Genomic DNA, 13,856 nt, shown 5'->3' with positions numbered 1-13,856 from the left:
ATTCACCATGTATTTTGACGAAAAAACTGCATAATATCACACAGTAGGTCCTGAATAGACAGTTTCTGGTGAAAAACTTACCAATTTGTTGGATTTTCTCCAAATTAAAAATGAATGTCCTGAAGACGGTCTAAAATCGCGGTTTGTTAACATAAAAATGATTCCAAAATCAATATTGTACACTTCTAGCAGTCCTAGAAAAAATTGAAGTATTCTAAGACACCAGTAGAAGTCTTTAGTTAAGTCAAATTTGAAAACAATATTCTAAGTGCAGCGAAAATATAAATTTTGTTGGTGGCAATATAGTTGCCACTGCCTTATGAAGGGTTAAGTGCCCGGATTTCCTAGGAGATGGCGCCACTAAAATAGTTAGGCAGCCAGAAAGTGAACAGTTTAACCTCATGCACATTCAGGGAAAACAACCAAATTTTGACTGTAACAATTGATTCAATATTTCCCATATTATTTATTTTTTGACGTGGGACTACGTCTTTGTTAACTATACTGGGATGCATTCTGTAAAATTGGAAATGAAACTGGCAAATGTTGCGTCAGATTTCAAACGTTTATAACAGCATAACTACATAATGGATAACAATAACCAATATGTTGTTGGATAGATAAAATGTATAACAATTTTGTAATATGCTAGTTATCACTCTAATTACATTGCTGAGTGGTAAAATTGATAAAAAGTTTCAATAACAAATTTACGCGAATAATGAACCAATTACATGCGAGCATTCCTAGCACAGACGACGTGAATGGACACCATCCGTTCCCTGTGATATTCGCTGTATCAATATCGAAATAAAAATTGACAAAGTCTCCTCGTCCCAATAGGTCAATTTGTTTTTACTTTAATGAGCTTAGACTAATCTGATGTCTCGAAGGTAAAAGTTTCCCAAAAAGTTTGAAACAATCCCCATTTTCGAACAATTACTAAACCTGCTTTCAGAACCTAATAAAAACTGATGTCTCGAAAGCAAACATGCCGGTAAAAGCAACAGTGCCAGTGGAGTAAAGAACCGCAGGTCTCTCGTCGTCTATGATTGCAGCGGTACACTTCTATTCGTACATTTCAGCGGTACACTTCTATTCGTACTGCAGCGGTACTATTCGTATTGCAGTGGTACACTTTTGTTCGTACATTACTACTACTATATGTGTGCAATCGAGGAATAACTGCAATGTTGCTGTTAATGATGATTGACAGCTTATCTCATAAATATGATTACCATAAATTACTCAACAATAATTGTGAATTTTTCCAACGGATATTTATTTACTTTTATCTTCGATATTCACTAAATAATCGTGACCTGATAGTATCGAAAGAGTAATTTCCTAAATATATACATTTATAGAAGAGTAAGAGCCTGCGAATGCCTGTGAATTTTTGTTTATTTACTAAGATTCATACAGAATTTTTTTTTTACATTTCAAAATTGTTAGATGATATATTATTATTCAACAAACGTATATTAGCTGTCTTCGTAATACAGCAAATGTAGTTGTAGGCAAATGAAAAAAATTGACAAGCAAAAAACAAAAATGTAATTGTGGATTGCTACTATTTTTTGCCTGAACTTGTTAATAGTTTTGTTTATCATATCTTCTTATGTTTGTCAATTATTGAACCTTTGTGAGGGCTTCCATATTATTTTGAAAGTAAGATCCATATTTAGATTTGATTTAATCAGAGTTAAATAAGACAAAACCATTTATTATGATAACGTAAGTATTATTGGATTTGGTTTTTGAGGACATAGAGTTAATTCTAAGACGCATTACGAGAAATGCTTGGTGCTTCTTCAACAAGCACGATATGCTTGTGCCTTGTCAAATACATGTTGTTTGCACAAAAAAAAAATACTACAAATACAGCGTCAGATATAAAAGATATCCTTTCGAGTATTGTTGAATATATTTCAAAAATTAATTTCCAGGGGAGGCTGAAAATAAAAATTCGTACAGTCGCTGAGCAAACACATTGATTTTGTCTGCAGACTCTACATATTTTGTAACAAAAAATCCCCTAATTACAGTGTTTAATCCCACGTCACTATTTCATTCAACCCTAGGGCTGTATACCTTGTAGTATTTTCAATTGCATTTAGCATATTTATTTTGTTTTAATAAGAAGCGAAACAAATCGTAAATGTGGATATGTGACAATGAATTAAACGTGATTCCATAGCATCCCACCAGAATCTACGCAGGACCCGACAACACTCAGTTGAAGAGGTTATGGCATCTATATTCTGGAATGTGCACGGAATAACATATATTGAATCAAGCCGTTTTTTATGGTCACTGCATTTCAGAGCCGGTCGCCCTAACGACTCAGCAAAAGACACTGTTTCACTATTTTCGTCGAAGATCAATCCCTGCAACTTTGAGTACAATTGAAGCACATAGGGTGACCATATAAAACGGCGTTACTCGATATATTTATGTTCGAAAATTCATAACATTTTAGCCAGTTGACCGATTTTCCATCTTTTTGAATCAAATGAAGGTAATTATTTCCGGTTTAAGAAAAAACAACAAGAAATCAAATCTGTGTGCTTTTGAATGAAAAAAATATAAAATTAGGGTAGGGAACGGCTTAAGCAGTAGCACCTATTTTAATCAGTCGAAGAAAGCAGGCCTTAAACTCCTGGATTTCGATCAATATCGACAATTTCAATGATGGAAACGAAAACTTTGATTGTCTAGCTGTCTTACGAATATAAGAAACGGTATTTCTATTATCACAAAGAAATCACACAGAAATCACCATTCGTAACAAATCGACCTATATTGCAGCCATTCAGGAGCCACTTCGGGTGCTAAAAAACCGCCTGCAAAACAGATGGAAACTGCTTAAAATAGGTTCGGGGTTATTGGAATAGTGTCCCTCGATTGGTAACTTCAATTGATTATTGTTAAAGTTTGCCAACTTAGTTTTACAATCTGAAAACAAGTTCTGACAGAGAAAAAGATAGAGAACAGATTGATATACTTCTGTTTGAATTTCACCTAACACATTTCGAGTATTTCGTCTCAATACACAGGCGGTTCCTAAAGCTGCTCAGAATATGTTCCCTACCCTATTTTGTTTTTCGTTACGGTTTTAAATTAGTCAAAAAGAAGTATAAACTAATGAAAAAGGTATATTTTTTTGTTAAAACCCTCAATAACTTCGAGTAGAATTGAATATTTACGATGTCGATGCATTGGAAATTATTTGCCTCAAAAGCCCTAAGAGCCGTTTGAAGACAGTTTTGAGTGAAAATTAAATTAAAACAAATAAGAGCTAAACAGATGTTTGCTGAATCCGAATCGTTATTTCTACAAAGTTGCTCAAAATTAACGGGGCAACATTTTTTTCTATCTACAAAGATAAAAAGTGAAATACTTGATTGCATCGAAAATTCGAGTCACCCTGGATTTTGATAATTTCGAAATAAGCGTTTCATCATATATAACAACTTTGTATAAGAAAGTTTTTCTCTAAAATATTGCTATCGAGCTTTAGATCCAAATTTACACCTTAATTCGGTTTCTGGACTATTGTGCACTGGAAGATTATCGCTTTAAGTAAAATTTAGTGCTGAAATGAAAATTCCAACAAGGTTTTACTTAAAAATAAGTTTTAAAAAAGTGAACAAATTTTTAGCAAGGAAAATAGCAAATGTTTACACAAACATTAAAAAGCACACAGTCAATCGTGAATTTTAGACTGTTTTCTAGAAAACAGAAATCGCCATTTCGAAATTCAAAGGGGCATTTCGGACAGATTTTCGGCCCCTCAATATCATTCCGATTCTGAAAAAAAAAAAAAACCACACGAATAACTTTTCGCTCTGATTCTGCATTCAAAACATGTCTCGATTTTTTAAAAGGACACTTAATAGTCAAGATTATAAAATTAAAATTTTCTGCATTTTGGTGGACGCTTAGCTGATTCTTAGATCGTTTCCTGCAAAAACGACGGAAATCTGCTGGAGACTTACCGAATTATAAGCATTTGAAGTTGGACAAAAATTATTACATATTCCGATTTTGAATTTCCATTCTTCACCTGAAATCTGCCGGAAGACGTAGTTTAACAACTAAAGAGCTATAAAAACCCCTCAGAATAAAAATTAAGATTTAATTCAGTTTTAATACAATTTTTGGAACTCTACAGGCTAACCATCTTAAGAGAATTGGCTCTTGACAAGTTAACACTGCAATAAAACAAGGCACACATCTAACCCAAAAATATATTAATGTTATTGGTCAAATTTTTTAGTTTAGGTCCTGCAACTACTCATCGCTCTAAGCAAGATGAGTACCCAACATTTTTCATTTGAGGTCTTTTGTTTGTTTTGAAGTTGTACTTGAAAAACAAATTAAAAATATCACATCAATTCCTTTGTTCCTACGAACCACATAATTCGGGTTCCATTTAAGTTTAATGTTTGGCTTTAGAAGCGTTTCAGTCACATTTGCAATATGCACGACATAAACTGTTAAAAAAGTAAAAACTGCATCTTCTTTCGCTTTTAAAGAGCGAGCACACCATTTTGAGAAATTACCAGTGTTATTTAGAGTCATTGCAGAATTTCAATTTCTTAACAGTTTCAGTTGTAAATCTCATACCTATTTGAACAGCCTCGTACATCGAGTGGCAATTCAACAAAGCGGACGATAACATCAACATAGATTGGAGTAAGTAGTCCATCTTCTCAGTAGTGGTACTGTCCAAATCACAACTGGTTGACTTTCATACATCAAACACGAAAGGCTTGTTGCTGTTCAATTTGCTGGTATATGAATTGAAAATAAATAGCTACGAGTTCCATGCCCGAAGGTTTAGCAATTCCGGCATTGTGGGATTACGGATTCCTCCATGTCTTTTGTAATTCTACTACGTTATTCGCCCGCTGCTTTTTCTAAAAATTTCAAATTACATTGGGACGATCAGAATGTATCAAGCAATTTTCCTGGTGTATTCCAGTATAATTAATTTTCGTATACGCTTTTCATTTCCTCAAAATTACTGGGTTAGGGGAAATACTATGTATTTTATATTAAACAATCTTTTATTTATTTACCGGTCTGATCATTCATGAGATCGTGAGAAAAAATGTGTAGGGTAATCTAAATCGAGAGATTAAAACATTTAACTTGAACATTTGGGGAAATTTAACAATGAAATTAACATATTCAAGTAATGAGATGTATTGTATATAGGTGTTGAGATAGATATAGGAGCGATTACCCTGCATCTTTTCTGTCAAATACTGTAAAAGATGTTTATGACCATCAAAAGATTGGACCGAAATACAAGTTTCTCCTCGACGGACAATTTAAAAATCACCTTTTACATCAAAGAGAAATGATGGAATACAATAGTTGGAGTTTCAGCCTTCTTCAAAAAATCATTTTGCTCAGAATGAGCAGCTTCGAATTCTCCAAATTCACCTCTGGAAGAGAGAACCTCATACCAATTACTAGGTTTTCTGTATTACTTAAAGGATAGGCCTCCAGTTTTTTGTAGCCAAATCAAAGCGTGCTTTTTGTTGAGTCTTTGCATTTCAGGAAAACTTCACTTCACTTTAACTTCACTATAGATTCCATAAAAACTTCAGCAGAATTGTATCAAAACAAATTTACTCATTGAACACTCGTTAACCGTGTTACTTTACGATTCAACAGGTACTCTTCTAAAAAAAATTATCTGTTGAAGGTGAAAATTTTTTAATATAACTCGGTGGTTTAGGCATCGGACTGACAAGACAATTCGAGTCGTACTGATGACCACATCATATTGATTATTTTTTTTTTACTTTCTTCAAATGTTTACTACCTTTAAAAATGAATGAAAATTTGTATATTTTATATTATAAATTACGTACACGTGTGCCTGACTCGAACAAAATCTTAACTGTTGGTTTGAACTGGTTTCAGTTCGTAGAATTTAATACACTTTTGATATTCACTAAACAAACCATAAACATTTGTGCGTGGCCCCAACAGCCTTCCAATGGTATATTGGTTTAAACCGGATCCACATCGTGTAGCAAAATATTTTGCTTTTCACTGAGAAATAAAATATTTCCATGCCAAAAGACGTTGCACACGTACTTGGCGACGTAACTACGTATTTTTCACAGGTGGAGGCATTTTTGAGACTCAAGAGCAATTTTCTAAAAAAGCGTTTGCATTTTGGCATAGGTTAACACTCCAAAGTATTCAAAAATTTGAAATTATTGTCAATCGAAGTCTTCTAGCTGGAATGAAGTGGTTTATTTCTACAGACCAGCATGGTTTTATGCCTGGACGTTCGGTTACCACGAATTTGTTGGAATTTTTTAGCCCTGTATTGCTCTTTAATGCGACCCATCTTAGAGAATGCTTCAGTAGTTTGGCTTCCACGGAAGATTCAGCAGGCAACATTTGTCGCTAAGCTCATGAACAACGAAGTAGACTGTCCCAGACTGCTATCTTTACTTGATTTTCGTGTCCCATCGCGTGCTCTGAGAGCTTCTACTCTTCTCCAAACATGTTTTTTTCGCACAGCGTTTGGATTTGTTGCGCCTATGTCTTTGATAATACGTGCATCTACTAATAACCAATAACTAATAACTAATAACTAATAACTAATAACTAATAACTAATAACTAATAACTAATAACTAATAACTAATAACTAATAACTAATAACTAATAACTAATAACTAATAACTAATAACTTATAACTAATAACTAATAACTAATAACTAATAACTAATAACTAATAACTAATAACTAATAACTAATAACTAATAACTAATAACTAATAACTAATAACTAATAACTAATAACTAATAACTAATAACTAATAACTAATAACTAATAACTAATAACTAATAACTAATAACTAATAACTAATAACTAATAACTAATAACTAATAACTAATAACTTATAACTAATAACTAATAACTAATAACTAATAACTAATAACTAATAACTAATAACTAATACTAATAACTAATAACTAATACTAATAACTAATAACTAATAACTAATAACTAATAACTAATAACTAATAACTAATAACTAATAACTAATAACTAATAACTAATAACTAATAACTAATAACTAATAACTAATAACTAATAACTAATAACTAATAACTGGTAACTAATAACTGGTAACTAATAACTAATAACTAATAACTAATAACTAATAACTAATAACTAATAACTAATAACTAATAACTAATAACTAATAACTAATAACTAATAACTAATAACTAATAACTAATAACTAATAACTAATAACTAATAACTAATAACTAATAACTAATAACTAATAACTAATAACTAATAACTAATAACTAATAACTAATAACTAATAACTAATAACTAATAACTAATAACTAATAACCAATAACTAATAACTAATAACTAATAACTAATAACTAATAACTAATAACTAATAACTAATAACTAATAACTAATAACTAATAACTAATAACTAATAACTAATTACTAATGACTAATAACTAATAACTAACCTAAATTTTTCAGCAAATTAGGTGAAACGAGAAAATATTTCATCACGCACTGCCTCACTTCCTCTTCGTTGCATCTAATTTCACTGATTTACATCAGTCGGACTCCCCTTTAAAATAAATTCAACTCAGCCTAGAGCGTAAACGAAATTTGCATAATTTTAAATCATAATATACTCCGGCGCTATCTATCCTAATGTTTATTTTCCTGCCGCCCATCCGACGAAACTTCCTCTTTCCGTTAGGAAAATTATTCATCCACTTTAAGATTGCAGTTATTCCGCCGAATCTACGCTAGTTACTCATTGCTAGATTTTTTTTTCTTTCTAGCTTACTGGCAATGCCACAACAACTCACATCAGGGCGGCACCAAACCGAAAGTATATGTTTAAATCAAGAAAAATACGTGGCTCTTGAATAACTTTGGGATGCTGGATCCAAATCTAGATTTCACAGAGGCATAGCCAGGGGCGCATGGGTTGCGAAAGCTGCCCCAGCCTATTTTGAGAAACAAATTACCCACACCAACAACAAACTTTGGAGTCGGATGAAATTACAGGCACATTTTGGTCCCACTGTACAACCGAGTGGTCACCTGGCTGGACGAAAATTTTCATCGTCCTTTTTCTCTCACGTACAGTGCGTGCAGTTGAAAGCGTACCATTCGCCGGAAAGCGCGTGAATATAAAATTAGATTATGCTTCATGTTTCTTTAATATTTATCCCCGAAATGCTTCACCGCCATCCGGCGTACTGTGCGTGATATTTGTATGACCCAATCGTTACCCAGTTGAAGCGGGAAGGAGCTGATAGGGAGTTTCGTTCCGATGAGCAAAAAAAAAAAACCGGAGAGATATTCACTCCGTAAGATGTTTTATCCCACAACCACCGTAGCTCCGGCCGGAAAGGTGGCGGTTGGCGGTTGATATTCCGGTGACCAGACAAACACGCAGCCAGGTTGAAAATGTGCGTGTCGTTTGTCGCTCTCGCTTTGTCATGCCCGATAGACGCCCACAGCGGTGATAACGATTTCCGCAGAACTGTACGTCGTTGATTGTGGGTTAGGCATCCGGCCCATGCTGGCTGCCTGGCTGGCTGTCACGCGCGATGGTTTTCAGACCGGTGAGATTGGGAGCAAAATAACAGTGAAATATGGAGATATTAAATCTAGCCTGGGATCTGGTGCAGATTAGGTAACCCAAGGCAGGTTGCTGTAAGAATGAAAAATGAACGACGTCGAATAACTCTATTCCTTGAAATGGTACGGTGGCTGTGCGGAACGTGAGAAGTTTTGTATATATGTTGCTATAAAATGGAGACACGTCTTGCGTGATGGTTCAATCAACATTTTTTTGAGATATCGATTTATTGGATAGCATTATTTATGCCGTTAAACTTATTGACAAAGTTTTATCTATCTAAACAAACTCTTAAAACTGATAGAAGGAACGAATGGAAGCTAAGTTAGTCACATCTGAAATCTGAAACCTATCCGACTAGCAATTAGTCTCACTGAGAAGTAAAGTAAATCAAATTGATTTCGCTCCTTATATGCGGAAAATTAAATAATGATACCTGCAGTTCTAAAATTAAATTCAAAAGCACATCTCCAATGCAACACTTGTAAAACTTTGCTCGACAATTTCAACTTTTACCACTGCAGCAGCTCACCTTACCTGTACTGGCCATACGATTCTCCACCCCACCCGATGGTCGAATAGGGAAAAGTTTTCTCATCTTTCATTCCGAGTTTTCTTCTCGCCACGCCACGCGATATCGCTTTTTGACTTAATTCTCCACTTCACTACCATGTCACATACACAGGACCTCTCCAACCCCTTGAGAGTGTCGAGAAAGTTGGCTTCCCGATTCTTTAATTACATTTGGCTTGGTGACTGCCTGGTGTCTGGTTCAATATTTAATTCGATTTCTTTGCAACATTGCCAGCCGGCAGGGTGGCGGCTGCTAACGCTCGGATCATTTGCTTAGTTTCGCAACAACGGTAAGAAACAACTTTGATCAATTTATGCTGAATTTAGGCATGTAACAGGCTGAAACTGTAAAAAAAAAAATAATGACTAACAAAAAGCTAATTAAATTGAAACTTTCACTTCATGCTAATCAAGTAAAAAAAAAGTTTTACAAAAGTTCTAAAAGGCGATGAAACAACAAAAGCTCAAATTCTGCACCGCCAAAATTGTAAGCAAAATATCACTGTTGTGGTCTTCCCACTAAAATTACAGTTTAATAACCTCGGGGAGGCACGTTCACAGTGGTAATTAATTTTCGGCCCCAAAAGCCACATCAATTATCTTTTGGAGATCGGACACCAGACAAAAAAAAACGATAACCCCAAACCGCATTAGCAATGATGAAAACAATTCTCCTCCCGCGACAGGCAAAATTTATGAGCAAGCGAGGGGAGCGGCAAACCAGCTTTGGCAAAAGCCCCAGTTCAGGTCAAACGTCAAATGCATGCCACATCATCCCCGGATAGACTAATAACACATTTGACAAACCAAAACAGAACCAGGACGAAGCGAGTCGGGGTGCGACGGTGACAAATTGGAGTGCAATTTATGCTTAGCCATACAAACAACAAACACGCCATCAATGTGTTCCGAATCTATCATGCAGCCAGAAGGCGTCCTCCTCTGTCCTGTCTATGTTTTTTTTCTGGTTGATCAACTTGTCCAAATGTTCGCCACACTAGTTGTCAACCAACTTAGAGCCAACAAATTGGCAGCTCTACGTTTGGGTTCTTTTTTTATATGCCACAGTGCCACTCATCACCATTTGCGCGATTATGGTTTAATGGTTGAATGATAAAGTTGATCGCGACAAGGACTTACCTTGCCGAATCCACCCTCCCTCTCCTGGTAACCGTGTTCGTTGTTTTCCGAAGGATGGTCGCCAAAAACAATAAAACAAACAACGAACGTCATAAATAATTGGAAATTGTTTTAATTAAATTTATGCGCACTTCGTGCGGGTGCACCCCCGAGCGACAAACAATAGGAACCGCCCAACAGCAGAGCATCGTGTGGGTATGGATTTAATGCGCCCGGTGATGATTATGAGTAAGGCTGTTAAACAGATAATGGTAATTATCAATTCACGGGAAGCACCTAGTGTTGGTGCAGTCTGCTACTGATGCTGCTACTGCTGCTACTGATGCATATGATATTCGATTGGGCACGATATGAGATAATAAAATACAACCACACAAAAGCGGTACGCATATTCGGCACTCGATAACTGCCAAACCGCAAGCCTCTCGATATTTTTACATTCGAAGAAACAATGTTAATTTTTATCGCGGCAATTTTGGTGAGATTATAATTGTAACACTGGCAGGGGAATGATGTGTGACCACAGCAGGAAAGAAAAATTAGTTTACATCCAAGAGAGGCTTGGCTCTACGGTTTATCAAATTCGTTTTTACTTCATATCGTGCTCTATCATATTCCATTATAGTTCATCATATTTTATATGTCAATTAATGCCATCATATTTAGAGGGAGATTCACAAATCACATACCGAAAAATAGGGATGTCTGAGGTAATCTACGATGACATTTGATTGATTTTTCGACCACAATCCGGCATGATAAGAATACACAGTTCCACACATCCAATTTCAATGTTTCACTGTGTGATTTTTACTCGGACATCGCTAAACCTTTGGTCACGTTTCTTCAAACAAATCTAGTTGCAAACCGGAACATCATGTATTAAACATCAATTCCAATCTAATACAACTTAAAGGGATCTTCAATACGCTGCATTCATGTTGCGTCAACCCAAGAATCAATCCAGTAGCACTTGAACGAACGAATGTGAAATAAGTCCTGCACAATGTGAACCGATGCTGAACAATTGAAGGAACTCATAAATATCGTTGTTTTATGCCTCGTACTTTTTTTGACGTAGGACTACGTCTTACCGCATTATATCGGGATACATTCTGCGGAAACTAAAATCAAAGTGTGACGTCGGAATGAAAGATTTCAAACGGTAACACTGATGTAACCACATGATGGATCACAATAGTCAATATGTCGTTGGGTTGATAAAATGATGAACAATTTTTTGATACTTTAGTTATCATTATCACTTCATTGCTTAACAGTGAGAATTAAATAAAAGTTTCAAGGTCGAAATTTCACGACTAATAATATGCGAGCTAATCATATGCGAGCACACCTAGCACAGACTTCATGAGTAGACACCAACTGCCTGCTGCGATACCCTATATATCAGCGACAAAAAAAATTGACAGAACCTCCTCGTCCCAAAAGGTCAACTAATGTTTGCTTTCCTAAGCCTAGACTGTTTTGATATCTTGAAGGTGAAGCTTTTTCGGAGAGTTTGTAACCACCTCCTTTATCAGACAGTTTAACGAACTGCTGTTAGAATGTTATTAAAACTGATGTCTTGAAGGAAACATGCTGGCACAGGCAAAAATACTGCACCAAGCCATGTATGAATAGAGCGCTTTTTCCTCGTCGTATGTAACTCGATAATCATTTGTGTGCAGCCAAGCCAAGTGAAGACTATATTGTGGCAATCGACACACAGTGGACGTGTTGGACTAGCGCGTAGCTATCGTGTTGCGATCTGAAATACAATCGAATTCCGTTTGATTGGTCTTCTTCTTCTTTTTGTTTCGTACAGAAACAAATATCAGAAGGTTCCGCACATTACGCTGTGCCGCCGGGAACAACAAAGATCTGTACGGGTCGGTAGAGGCAGATAGCAGGGTATATCAATTTGATGCATTGTACATATAAAACTCGTTGTTTGTTTTTGAACTCTACACTCTGTTTTTTTCCAGATTTGTTTAAATAACTAATTATAGGGTATTAAAGAGATAGCAGAAAATCAAAATGCTCTGTACAAATCTTTGAATAGGCAGTTTAACGAGCTGTACTGGTGATTATATTTTTAAAGCTAAACGGCTTTATTTCAATATGATAATTCTAGTTGCATTCCGCAGTTGCGGCATAGAGAAAAACCAAATTCATTTCATTTTGATATTAAAGTTTCCACAACTATATTTGTATTTTTCAAATCAATTTTTTTGCATCAGCATCTGCAATAAAATATTACTTTCCACAAGCTTACTCGTAATTAAACAACACTATGCAAACAATAACTGCTGAGGCTAATGTTGTTCATCACTCTAGCCCGGTTTATTTTTGAAGATAACAGAATTTTCGCAGTATTTTGATATCTTGAAACTGAACAAACTTTTCTCTGGTTCTGATTACTGATAAAATGTTTGAATTGATCTTAATTAAATGTTAACATGTTCAAAAAATTCTATGTCAGTTTGTATATACGTAACGTACAGTGTAATTTTTTATCGTTACTTTTCCCGCGAACTTGTAAATACAGGAAAATATTTTATGTGACATCTTTGCTTGGCAGTTGTGAGGTATAGACAGGTTAAGCTAACAAGATGCTGCTTTGGAATCGGTGAGTGAGCCATCTTTCACAAGATAATTAAATATAGAAGATAGTATACTTTGTACTAAGTCGTACTTAACTAAAATCTGTATAAAAGGTTGCTTTTTCGTGTTTTGAAGAAAATCGACTGTATTAGGATAAAAGGTATTCATCATTAAAGAGAATACTTTTTCTTCTAAATAGAGTGCTGCAAATAAATAATCAAAATACAGACCCCCGTTTGATTTTGCCAACATGCCAAAAATTTTTCTGTTGCCGAACCATGCCAAAAATGAATGGAACTCTTTCATGACTTTTTTGCTTTTTAAGTGGCCTATGACGACCTTAACAGAAGATATGGCCATTATTGAGCTAGTTTTAGTTCCGAGTCGCTGGAGGTCTCGCTTAATGAATTCAAGCTCAACAATTTGGGAGTAACCGGAACTCAACGGGGACAGGTACGAATATAACCTATGACGACCTAGATACTTGATCTTATCACCCGAGTTATTGGAGATATAGTACTTTTTTGAAGTAGAATACTTCCCTCAGGAAGTTCGGTTACATAGGGATGTGAAATAAAAATCTAAGACCGAAAAAAGTGAAAAATGTTTCCAATTTCAAATGCTAATAAATCGGTTAGTATTCGATGGATTTCCTTCGTTCTTGCAGCAATAGATTGAAAAATCTTCTAAGATTCTTCCCAAATTCAGATAATTGTAATTTTATTTTTCAAACTATTGTACTATTGAAAATAGTCAAGCCATGTCAAAACGAAAACTTCGGCCTCTGATTGGTCGTTATATGATTGCTTCCCAAGCACGGTCGACAGAATCATAGACCTTGCCATTTGAAATGTGCTATTTGGCCTATA

General features: G+C 35.1%; 1 protein-coding gene across 1 annotated transcript in view; it reads right to left on the bottom strand.

Annotated features, from left to right (window-relative positions):
• Positions 1-13,856, bottom strand: part of LOC129725526 (matrix metalloproteinase-2) — a 712,775-nt gene that overhangs the window by 426,863 nt on the left and 272,056 nt on the right. The gene's annotated exons all lie outside the window — the stretch shown is intronic.

This window comes from Wyeomyia smithii, chromosome 2 (genome assembly GCF_029784165.1).
Source record: "Wyeomyia smithii strain HCP4-BCI-WySm-NY-G18 chromosome 2, ASM2978416v1, whole genome shotgun sequence".
Lineage (NCBI taxonomy): Eukaryota > Metazoa > Arthropoda > Insecta > Diptera > Culicidae > Wyeomyia > Wyeomyia smithii.
Note: the sequence above shows the minus strand (reverse complement) of the source record. Positions and strands in the feature narration are given on the sequence as shown.